Source organism: Physeter macrocephalus, chromosome 18, assembly GCF_002837175.3.
Source record: "Physeter macrocephalus isolate SW-GA chromosome 18, ASM283717v5, whole genome shotgun sequence".
Taxonomy (NCBI): Eukaryota; Metazoa; Chordata; class Mammalia; order Artiodactyla; family Physeteridae; genus Physeter; species Physeter macrocephalus.
The window spans coordinates 94275514-94286922 of NC_041231.1; the positions used below are offsets into that span (position 1 = coordinate 94275514).

The 11409-nt window shown below is 38.8% G+C and overlaps 1 long non-coding RNA gene across 1 annotated transcript in view; it reads right to left on the reverse strand.

Moving 5' to 3' along the window:
• The window catches only part of LOC129391485 (uncharacterized), a 31115-nt gene extending 23490 nt beyond the window's left edge, over positions 1 to 7625 (reverse strand). Inside the window, exon 1 of the long non-coding RNA XR_008615648.1 lies at positions 7582 to 7625. This is a non-coding gene — a long non-coding RNA (uncharacterized lncRNA). The remainder of the gene's footprint in view (positions 1 to 7581) is intronic.
• Between the last annotated feature and the right edge of the window lie 3784 nt (positions 7626 to 11409).

Below are 11409 nucleotides of genomic sequence, written 5' to 3' on the forward strand. Positions count from 1 at the left end.
TTATGATTTTAGGCAGCCTCTCTGCTAATGGATGGGGTTGTGTTCCTGTCTTGCTAGTTGTTTGGCGTAGTGTGTCCAGAACTGTAGCTTGCTGGTCATTGAGTGGAGCTGGGTCTTGACATTGAGATGGAGATCTCTGGGAGATTTTTGCCATTTGATATTATGTGGAGCTGGGAGGTATCTTGTGGACCAGTGTCCTGAACTTGGCTCTCCCACCTCAGACGCAGAGCCCTGACGCCTGGCTGGAGCACCAAGAGCCTGTCATCCACACAGCTTTCTCACTCCGACGGCCAGTCGCCCTTCAGACCACGTCCACACCGCTCCCCAGTGCCCCTGCCCCCAGCCCGCGACACCTGGGGGAAACTTTCCCTTCGCCTCTCAATGCAAACTCGGCCGCTACCCAGTGCCCACAAACCATCCTAAGGATCTTTCTTTTAGAGAAACCAGAGAGGGAAACATTAGTGCAAAAGGAGGAATCATTCATGAAGAATAAGGGAGCAAAAAATATATATATATATTATTACACATATTATTATATATACAGAATATATATTATGATATATATGTTTGGTTTTTGGTGTTTTTATTTTGCAGTACGCAGGCCTCTCATTGTTGTGGCCTCTCCCGTTGCAGAGCACAGGCTCTGGATGCGCAGGCCCAGCAGCCATGGCTCACGGGCCCAGCCGCTCCGCGGCATGTGGGATCCTCCCGGACCGGGGAACAAACCCGTGTCCCCTGCATCGGCAGGCGGACTCTCAACCACTGCGCCACCAGGGAATCCCTATATGTATATCTTTTAAGCAACTCGAAGCCAGAAAAATAAACAGCAGGCCTTAGTTAGCAGTGGTACAGTCACTTCTACTTAAGGACATCTGAAATCTTCCATGGTATCGAACTTTCTTCCAAATTTATTACCTAAGACAGCACCCTATATATCCTGGAAGAGGTGAAGAAAGTGACCCCTAATAGAGGAAAAAGAACTGAGTTGGGGTGAGAAACCCCTCAGGGCTCTAGACTTCACTCTGCCACTGACCCATCACTAGAATTTGGATAAGATGCATAACTAGGTTGCCTCAGGGTCCTCATGTGTAACGTGTGAGAATGAATATGATGGTCTCTATTCCTCCTTGACTTGAATATCCTGCTATCATTTCAGCCCCTCTCTTCAACAGGAACTATCACTGAAGCTACCCAGAGAGGCAGGGGACATACATAAAATAATAGCGTATTGTAAAACTTCGTCACTTTTCACATGACTGGAATGTTTGAAAACTTTCAAACCAAAACAGGTGAATTTTAGAGCTTAGAGGAAAATTTAATGATGGACTATTTCAACTTTCTCACAGTACAGATAAGAAAACCAAGGCCTACAGTGATTTCTCCGGGTATCACAGAGCACAATCAAGACTAGAAACCAAGCTCATCTGCCTACCTGCACAAATAACTGGTGATTTGGTAGTGAAAAAAAATCTGACCGTACACATGTGTCCTTAAGTTTGCACCAAAATAAAACTGCAGTCATTAGAAAAGAAGAGCATGCTGCATGCTAAAATTTAGGTACAAGTTTATCTTTCCAACACATAGTTTACAATCTTTTATATATGCAGTGGGTGCTCAATATAAATTTGGTGTAAATAAAAATATATTCTCCAAAGGCCCTTCAAGCTTCATACTAGACCAGCATACCTGTGTGCTCCAGATATTCTGCAAGCATGCTAGTATTCCTCTGCTTAAATCACATCAATAGGTTCCATTTTCCTCAAGTTAATTATCAAACTCCTCACCGTGACCTAGAAGGCCTTGTTGAGCTGACCGCTGCCTCACTTCTGCAGCTTTATCTCTACCTGTTGCTCACCCCCAGAAAACTGTATCTTTCAATCATATTGACCTATTTGCAGTTTCACAGGCACAGCCCATTCTCTCTCATTTCTCCACTTCCTCTCACATTTTCACCTGCACTCATTTCCTATTCATCTTTCAAGTTCTGTATTTTACATCACTTCTTCCAAAAAGCCTTATATTTGACCCTCTTATGACCAAGTTAGTTGACACTACCAAGTTAGTGGATGCTGGTGCTTACTTCCACCTAGTAATTACTTCACTATATTGTACTTGCATTGCATTCATCTGTCTCTCCCACCACACAGTAAGCTTGTTAAGAGAAGGAATTTTCTTCTTCTCCATCAAATGCCCCACAATGCTTAGCACTGTGATAGATGCTCAAAAAATACTGGTCAAATAAATTAATATCAAGACAGATGAAATTATTATTATACTACTATGAATTCCTTTGTTCATGGGTATTTAAAGAACTGAACATGTGTCCTTATAATTTTCATAACAAAGTGTTAAAAGTCTTTTCCTTTATACTCATCGACCCGTTGACTTTCCCAGGATCCTTCGAGCATCCTCAAATTTATGAGATTTACTAACTGAGGTATGAATGCAGGGCTGTTGGCTAGGATCACTCAATCACTGAATATTTTCTATTGCACTCCAGTCTTGTATAATAGTCAGTTCTAATTTTCCCCGGAGTCTACTGAAGAGAGTGCTTAGGAGCTAAATTCTGGAGCCCGACTACCTGAATTGAGTCTGTGCTGTGCCACTTAATGTAACCTCAAGCAAGTTGCTTCACCTCTCACTATGTCTCAATTTCCTCATCTGTAAAATAAGATAATAATATCAGTACCTACTTCATAGAGCCACTGGTGTTAAATTAGTTAATATTTGTAAAAATCTTACCACAAGAGGAATTGTTCAAATGCTTGCTTAACATTTTTGTGATGATAATGATCATCATAATCATTATCCCTAAGCATTTTATACAAGTTACCTCATTTAATCTCCACAACAATTCAATGAAGGAGTTATCATCTCCATTACAAATTAATACATGAAAATTTGTAAAGTCATTATGTAATCGTAATATCATTGTGAACTATTGGATGTTGCAAAAGTTGTATCTGTAAACGTCAAGATTCTACTATATATCCTTTCCCCACCTCACCTCTACCCTCTAAAGATAATTGCTCCTCAAACATCTTTATTCTATTAAAGTTAGTATGATTCTCTGAGTTACCCACAAACACAAAGCCTTGGAATTATCTTCAATTTACCTCTCAGCCCAACATGCAGCCAATTCTCTTCTTTAATACCTCTTGCATCCCTCTCACCTTTTCATCCCTACTTCTGCCCTCTTCACTCAGGTCCTCATCATCTCAAAATTAGATGGCTGCACATTTAATAACTCTTCATTTTAGTTTTAAAAGCAGATCAGTTTCATAGAAATAGAGCTCTACCTTCAGGTATGACATTTTTTTAAAAATTAATCCAATAAAAGTCAACCACAAACTTCTCCTGACTTTTGCATCTCCTCTGCAAACCCAATCAAAAAAAGTAAAATAAACCAGAAAAAAAAAAAGCACTCCATTCCAATGATTCCTACATCAACCACATCACACAGAAAGAGCTTCTGAAATAACCCAATTTGTCTGATTGGGAATGTAAATTCCACATCAAGTTGACTTCACACTTTCCTAGTGACTTATTTGTGCTTCGTTTTTTAGGATAGTTAAGCAAGAGGAGATGCTTACTTAGTGAAACGAATTAACTTCTCTTCTACAATTTGGTTTCCACTGTACTGATAGCTTTTTTAAGACCAATTATGCTCTGAGATATCAATAAACCTCTTTTCTCTGCAGCTCTTATAAATAAACAAATGAAAAGGAAGATCTATCTCAAGTCTCATTAAGGGTTTGTCAGTCTTCAGTTGGCTACGACTAACATCCAGTTAGATTTTTCTGATTCTTGTGACCTCTTGGTCATGTTCAAATAAGAAAGGAAAACAGTTCTATGGCTCATAAGGTGGAGAGGGTTCTGAAGAGCAATCCAGGGACTAATCTCTGTGAGCTCACAACTCTAGGGCAGCCACAAAGTTTAAATTACCATCATAGCCTGACTGGATATCCAATCTAGTAGACCAAATCCTATTTTATCTTCTTGGGAAGCACCTCAGAGCCAGAGATGTATTTCTATACTGTTCCCTGTATCAAACAGTACATCTCATGCACAAAGAACATACCCAACGTCTGCAGGCACTCAGTCTACAATTCAAACAGTACCTGTTTACTTTGTTAATTGTAAAATAAAGTGCACATTTTTAGAGATGAGCGTCTCACTGAGGGTCTTTCTTAGGCCAACCCCCACCATGGCTAAATTTAGAGAATAATGATTCCTTTAGTTAATAATGACACCTTGAATCCACATAACTTCTCTCCACTCTAGACTCAGGATACTATTTTACAGATACAGTGTTATTTATTCTCAGAATATATCTGTGATCCAAGAGTAAACTGTGAAAACTTTGAAACCATGGAGTTAATCAAAACCATTTTCCCCAGATTTGAGCTTTAGGGTAAAGGAGAGAAAAGGAATAGAAATTTGAGAGGAAATAAAAATGGACATAACTTAGTATTTAAGGAAATCCTTTAAAATACATAAAGATATTTTATTTGAAGATATATGTTTCCTATAAAATTACTGCATTTGGTACAGTGACATATTAAAATTTTAAGATAGTAGAATCACATAATAATTATACAGTGATTATTGAAATTACTCAGTCTTTCTAAGTTAAGCTAATATTTAAGACATAGAGAAAATCCTACCAGAAGAAATTAATTGCCTAATTTTAAAGAAAAGTGAAAAAGAGTAAGATGTTTGGTTTTCTGAACTGAGTGTTAACCACTTTAAAATGTTTCATTTTCATTGAATTTTCTGAGGAAAAAAAAAAAAGACAGGGAATCTTCCTGAATACTCCTTTTTGCCATGGATATTCTTTAAAATCATCTCTTATTCTGAACTGTCACCCTCAGAGGTCTCTGAGTCTTCTAATGTTCTCTTCTTTACATCTCCACAGTCTTTTGAAAACTGCCTGATGATTCTAAGACAAGAGTCTTTCAAAGTGTCCCAATATGTGATATTTCTAAATGCAAACAAATTGCTTTCATGTTGCAAAAGATTAAATAAAAACCAGACGCAAGCAAGCAGGAGACTCAAGACTGGGTCGTGCAGAGCACTTGTTGCAGAAAGCCCTGGCTTGAAAAACTCTCAGGCAATCCCTTGACTAAAGGCCTGAATGTGTGTTTTATTCTGTAACAAGACAATGAAACCTTTTGTTTCAAATCTAGTCAAATATGGTAGCAACCTATTTCTCCACTTCTACTTTTGAAAAGGATACTACTACAGACTGTTCCGGATCTCTTCTGTTAGCCCTATCTGAATCCACTGTGCACTTTTCTCCACTGTGTGTCCTGGGAGGCTGACCTGGACGGACCACTCCATCAGCAAGCTTCTCACACTCTGGCTGCTGGTTGGGTTCTCTGGAGAGAACCCATTAGAGTAGACAGGCAATCAGAGGGTAGACAGAAATCAATGTAGACTATTCCATCAGCAAGCTTCTTACACTCTCTAACAGGAGAACCCATTAGTGTAGACAGCAAATCAGAAAGAGGAAAAACTGAAGGTCAGGTACTCATTCACCCAGCGCTCTCTCTGCTGTCACCACAGGATGGATTAGTCCCTAGACTGAAGGTCACAGCTACTGTCAAGCAGCCCTCTCCACCTATTTCTCTCCCTTTCAGGACTCTGAGAACCCCTCTAGTCATTCTGGACTGTACCTTGTGGTTTGTCTACAATCTGAACACACTGTTGTAAATCGTCCCCTTATTAAACTCTATTCAAATTACCCAATTTCCTGCCAGGACCTTAACTGACACAGATTGTATTCAACTCCCACTCTGAGAACAAATCAAGAGGATGAAGCCATAGCTACAGATCTAAAGTCAAGAAAAGGAAATCCACATAGAAGGCACAGCATCCTAGCTTGAGAAAAATAGTGCTGATCTCTGAAAGCTAGAAAGTGTCCAATTCATCTTTAAATGCTGTACTGAACTGTCTGCCTTTAAAATAGAATGAACATATAATGTTTCCTAACAAATAAAGCACAAAATAATTCTGAAAAAATGTCTTTTAAAGTAATTTAGTAGGATTTAAATTCTAGGTAGCAGAATATAAAATAGTTGTCCTAATAATGGTTTTTATAATTCTAGAGTATTTTTCCCATCGAGTACTATAGTACTTTAAAATATTTCGGGGGGAAACAGAAGAGAAATCTTGAAGTTTTTCCTCCCTCCTTGCCCATTAGTTTTTTAAAAGCCTTCCTGTTTCTAAATAGGTAGACATTTTTAACCTCATTTGAGAACTGGGAAAGCTGAGGCATGGAGAGATGGCACAGCTCACCAGTATTGGGAATAAACTTCCATCAAAGGTCATCCAACTCGTCCTAGAATTCATAATTCTCAGCCTACCTGCTGAAAACATATGAATATCATGACTCAAAGATCATATCAAGTAATTCCTGGTAGAAGTAATCCTCTGACCCACAGTGCTGATACACTTATTTCACACACATATTTTAATAGTCCATTTGGTCCCAATCCAAGACACAGCCCAGAGCTATAGCCCTAAACGAATTCCCCTACACTTTTCATTTCTTCTAGGGAATTGGACTAATTATAATGACTATTTTGGAGCGAGCAACAGTTTGAATACATTGCCTGAGGGATACAAAAGTTGTTTTATTTCATAATTAGGCATTTCTGTCCCAGGGGCATTTTATAGTCATGGTTTGAAATAACAGCCATTATTTTATTACAATTTTCTATTTTTTGCACATAAAAATATTTAGAACATGTTTTTAGCTGAGTTTTATTAGTCATAATGCCAGGAAGAGCCTGGTGTTATGGATGATGGAATTATCTTTGAGGGCTTCCCTTTAGTGTTATTTCTTCCTTATAGTCTCAGTGCTTGGTACTAGAACTGAAATTTAAAGTGGAGATTGAATATTCTATCTGCTTAGGGAAGTGACCTGTACACAAGGATAAAGTGAACCCCACCCCTCTGTCTTTCCAATTCCTTAACCTTAATCAACACTGTATCTTCTTTGCCACATGTACTTATGCCTTGGGTAATGCTATATTAAGAAGAACTAGAAACATGGAATTGATTCAGTAGGCACAGAAGTAGCAATTTAAAAACAATTGACATTAAATAATGCCCTCATCAGGCAACTGGATTAAATTTCCCTCTTGGGAGATCTAATAACCACAAGGTTGTGTGCATGTACTGGCACACACATATATGTAGAAAACAGAATAATGAAGTCATGGAAACAGAAGGGATTGTCTAATATATCTAGGCAATTCTTTAATACAAAACAGGAGTCATCTGTATAATATCCATCAAGTTTTTGCAGAAATTCTTCTAGGGACAAGGCATAAGTTACCTTACAACACACACCATACTCGTACTCTATGAGAATATTATTCTTTATGTAAAGACAAAATCTTGTCTCCCCTTCACTTCTGTACACTGATACCAGTTCTTCCCTTTGGTGATAAATAGCAAAATCCTAATCTTTCTAATACATTATAGCCTTACAAATGTCTGAAAAATAATTATCAAGTCCTTTATAGTGAAGAATATCATTTTTTGCTAGCCAGTACCCATCCTTCTTCTTACCCTTCTTCTGGCAACAGCATCTCGTTTTCCTTTAGTGCCACACCTTCCTCACTCTTAATCCATGTGGTTTTTTGCAGGGATTGGAGCTACACACTTCTGGAATGGGCAATAAACATATACAAATTTCCTGTCCCAATGGTCAGTTTATAACTGGGCATTTGACAAAAACTAAATCAATGAGACCCAATTCCACTTATTTTTTTACAGAACCTTTGAGAAAGAAAAGCTCTCTTTTTGCTTTGGGTTGTTAGTTTTAAAACAATGCAAACTCAAAGTTTCAGGCACCACCTCATGGAGAGCTTTTTGCCTGAGAAGGAAGCCAAATAAATCCGAGCCAAAGATAGAGGAAAGAGATCAGACGACATGGTTTGAAACCTGGATATCAGCTGAACTTTATGCCAGGCCTAGTCCCGGCCTTTTCAGTTATTTACATAAGTCAATCCATTTTATTTTTTGCATAAGTCAGTATGAGTCATCTCCAACCAAAAGAGTTCTGAGTAATATAGAGCTTTTCTGGATTTTATTCTTTCTAAGCACATCACAGTTCCTCCAACTATTCTTTAAATGACATGTCTTCCTAGCTTTTCACCAACTCAATAAACTCACTGCTTGACCTGTTCCAGTGAGAATGAGTTTCATAAACTCTTACCCACAACTGAACCCAAATTATGAGATGTTTACCATTAACTGATCTGAATATGATAACTATCACCTCAACTCAATACTACATGAATAATATTGTGATGGTTAATTTTCTATGTCAATTTGGCTAGGATATGATACCCAATTGTCTGGTTAAACACCAATCTAGATGTTGCTGTGAAGGGTAGACTTTGAGTACAGCAGATTACCCTCCATAACGTGGGTAAGCCTCATCCAATCCATTGAAGGCCTTAAAGAAAAGATGGAGGTCCACATAAAAGAAAGGAATTCTGACTCCAGACTGCCTTCACACTCAAAATTGCAACACTGCCTCCTGCCAGAATTTCTAGCTTGCCTGATTTCAGACTTACCAGCCATCCACCAATTAATGCATGTATGTCTATGTGTGTACGTGTGTCTGTGCGTGTGTCTGTGTCTGTGTATACTACTGGTTCTGTTTTCTTCTACTCTGCTGATTCAAATAAGGATATAATACTCTTTCCTTATGTAGAGCTCTCAGACAATAAAGACACTCAATCCTTTTACTTGCACGAAGACTCCCATCTTGTAGTTGCTCAATTCATCGTTTTAAACTAAGCTCTTTATACTTTACATGTAGGCCTACTTTCCATTAATTGAGATTCTTTTTTTAAAGATTCCTTCATCTAGCACATTCATTAAGGTTCCCAGTTTGGAACCTACACACATTTGGTAAGAAGGCTTTGATCTCTTCATTCTAGTAATCAGAAAAATGTTCATTAAACTATAGCTTATATTGGAGCCCTGTTGCACACAACTCAAGGCTCCCATCAATCAGTATCCTAGTGTATGAGCTCTTTAACCAGTTGTTAATCCACCTAACAGGATTATCACCCAGCCCAAACTTCTCCTTCTTGCCTGCAAGAATATAAAAGTTTCCAATGCATGCCCTGTGGAAGTAAAATAGCCTATGTTCACAGAATTCTTTCCATCTTTGAATCTAATAACCTATGTAAAAATAGTTACTTTGACATAAATTATTGTTTGTGGACTCATTCTGGTTTTAAGTGGTCAGTTTTTCTTTTGTGAAGAGTCCTGATAAACAATTCATCTAGAATTTTGCCAGAGTGCCATCAAAATACTAGCATAGGGACTTCCCTGGTGGCGTAGTGGTTAAGAATACGCCTGCCAATACAGGGGACACAGGTTCAATCCCTGGTCTGGGAAGATCCCACATGCCGCGGAGCAACTAAGTCCATGCACCACAACTACCGAGCCTGCACACCCTAGACCCCACGCACCACAGCTATTGAGCCCGCATGCTACAACTACTGAAGCCCGCATGCCTAGAGCCCGTGCTCTGCAACAAGAGAAGCCACCGGAATGAGAAGCCCACACACCGCAAAGAAGAGTAGCCCCCTAGGGCTTCCCTGGTGGCGCAGTGGTTGAGAGTCCGCCTGCCGATGCAGGGGACACGGGTTCGTGCCCCGGTCCGGGAAGGTCCCACATGCCGCGGAGCGGCTGGGCCCGTGAGCCATGGCCGCTGAGCCTGCGCGTCCGGAACCTGTGCTCCGCAACGGGAGAGGCCACGACAGTGAGAGGCCCGCGCACCGCAAAAAAAAAAAAAAAAAAAAAAAAAAGAGTAGCCCCCGCTCGCCGCAACTAGAGAAAAGCCCTCGTGCAGCAGCAACAAAGACCCAACACAGCCAAAATTAAATAAATAAATAAATAAATTTCTCAAAAACATAAAAAGAAAATGTGCAGAGTCTATATAATAACAACCATGTTATACAAATCAGCAAAACTCTTCACTGAAAGAAAAGCCTAAGAAAATACACCGAAAATAATATGGTTGTGACACACTAGATACTAAATTTCTTATAAAGAGTGTGAATTACTTTTACAAGTAAAAGAAAAACAACGGGTTATATTTTAAAGAATGGGTTGAGGGGTTCTGTTTTTTACCGAAACTTACAGGATCTGGGAGTATTTTTATAATAGCCAGTTAAAAAGTCAAGAAAGATGATGAAAGTGATCGCAATTACAGAATAACATGAGAGGGAGAAAGATAATGAGTCAGTCAAATTATGTTATCATCTGTAAAACCTAAGAAATGCTCTCCTTTTTTCCACCACCCCCCCCAAAAAATACATCTTCCTAATTGTGTTCTGCCATACGTTCTTTCCAGCCATACTTAAAGGCATTGTCACTGCTCCTTAAAAGGATTTCAGTCATGAATTAATGGTTAAATCATAGTTAGCTCATAGCAGAGCCTTGAGCATGCAAGACTGATAAATTTTATTAAGGATGAGAGATAAAGGAGAAGATAATTTGCCATATGTAAAGCAGCCCCCCTTCACTTCTGAAATGCACCCCTGTGAGTCCTGAACACAGAATTCATGTGAATGTAGGAAATATCAATACACACTTAACCCACTGAATTCTTTTTATGAAACCATACTGTCAGAACTAATACCATTCTATGCGTAGCAGCAGTGAGCAAACCCATTCTGACTTGAGCCTTGTAATATATTAGTGATTTCCTTGAGCATTCCTCCAATAAAAAGTGTCATGAGATGGTCGAAATACATAGTATGAGATGAGAAAAAAAGTGATTCCCATATAGAAGAAAGAAACTAAGATTGTGCTGCGACCCAACATATATTTATTAATAAAACTACACTGACAGTGAGAAAACTAAATCCCAGATATCAGACTTTTAGAAAAAGGCAATTTTCCAGATCCCATATGTAGAGGTAGGATAAGGGGTATAAAAGGCATACGGGATATGAGAAGAGAAGGACAAGTTAATGCAGAGGGTGTTTCCCTGAGAGTTGTCTGAGAGGTGACAAGTCAATGAAGTATAATAAAATGAGGTTCCAGGACAGGAGAGACTAGATTCGCATTGAACTGATCAGAGGGCTAGAGACAAAATGACTGATATAGGCAGTGGGATAAGGAAAACAAAGCGAGAGCAAAGCAGAGAAGATAAGATGAAAGGGTTCAGGAAAGGAAGTCCATTAGTCCAAGGATAGAGAAGAAATTCCTTTCTAGCCCTTAAAACTTCCCTACTGAGCTTAGGAGAAATAACTAAAATTTATAATCACATGTTAAAGAAAACATATTCATTTCACTTTACCTCCCCAAAATTAAGTGATAAGTGACTGTTGACTTGTTTTTTAATAAGAAGAATAAAAGATGAACTTT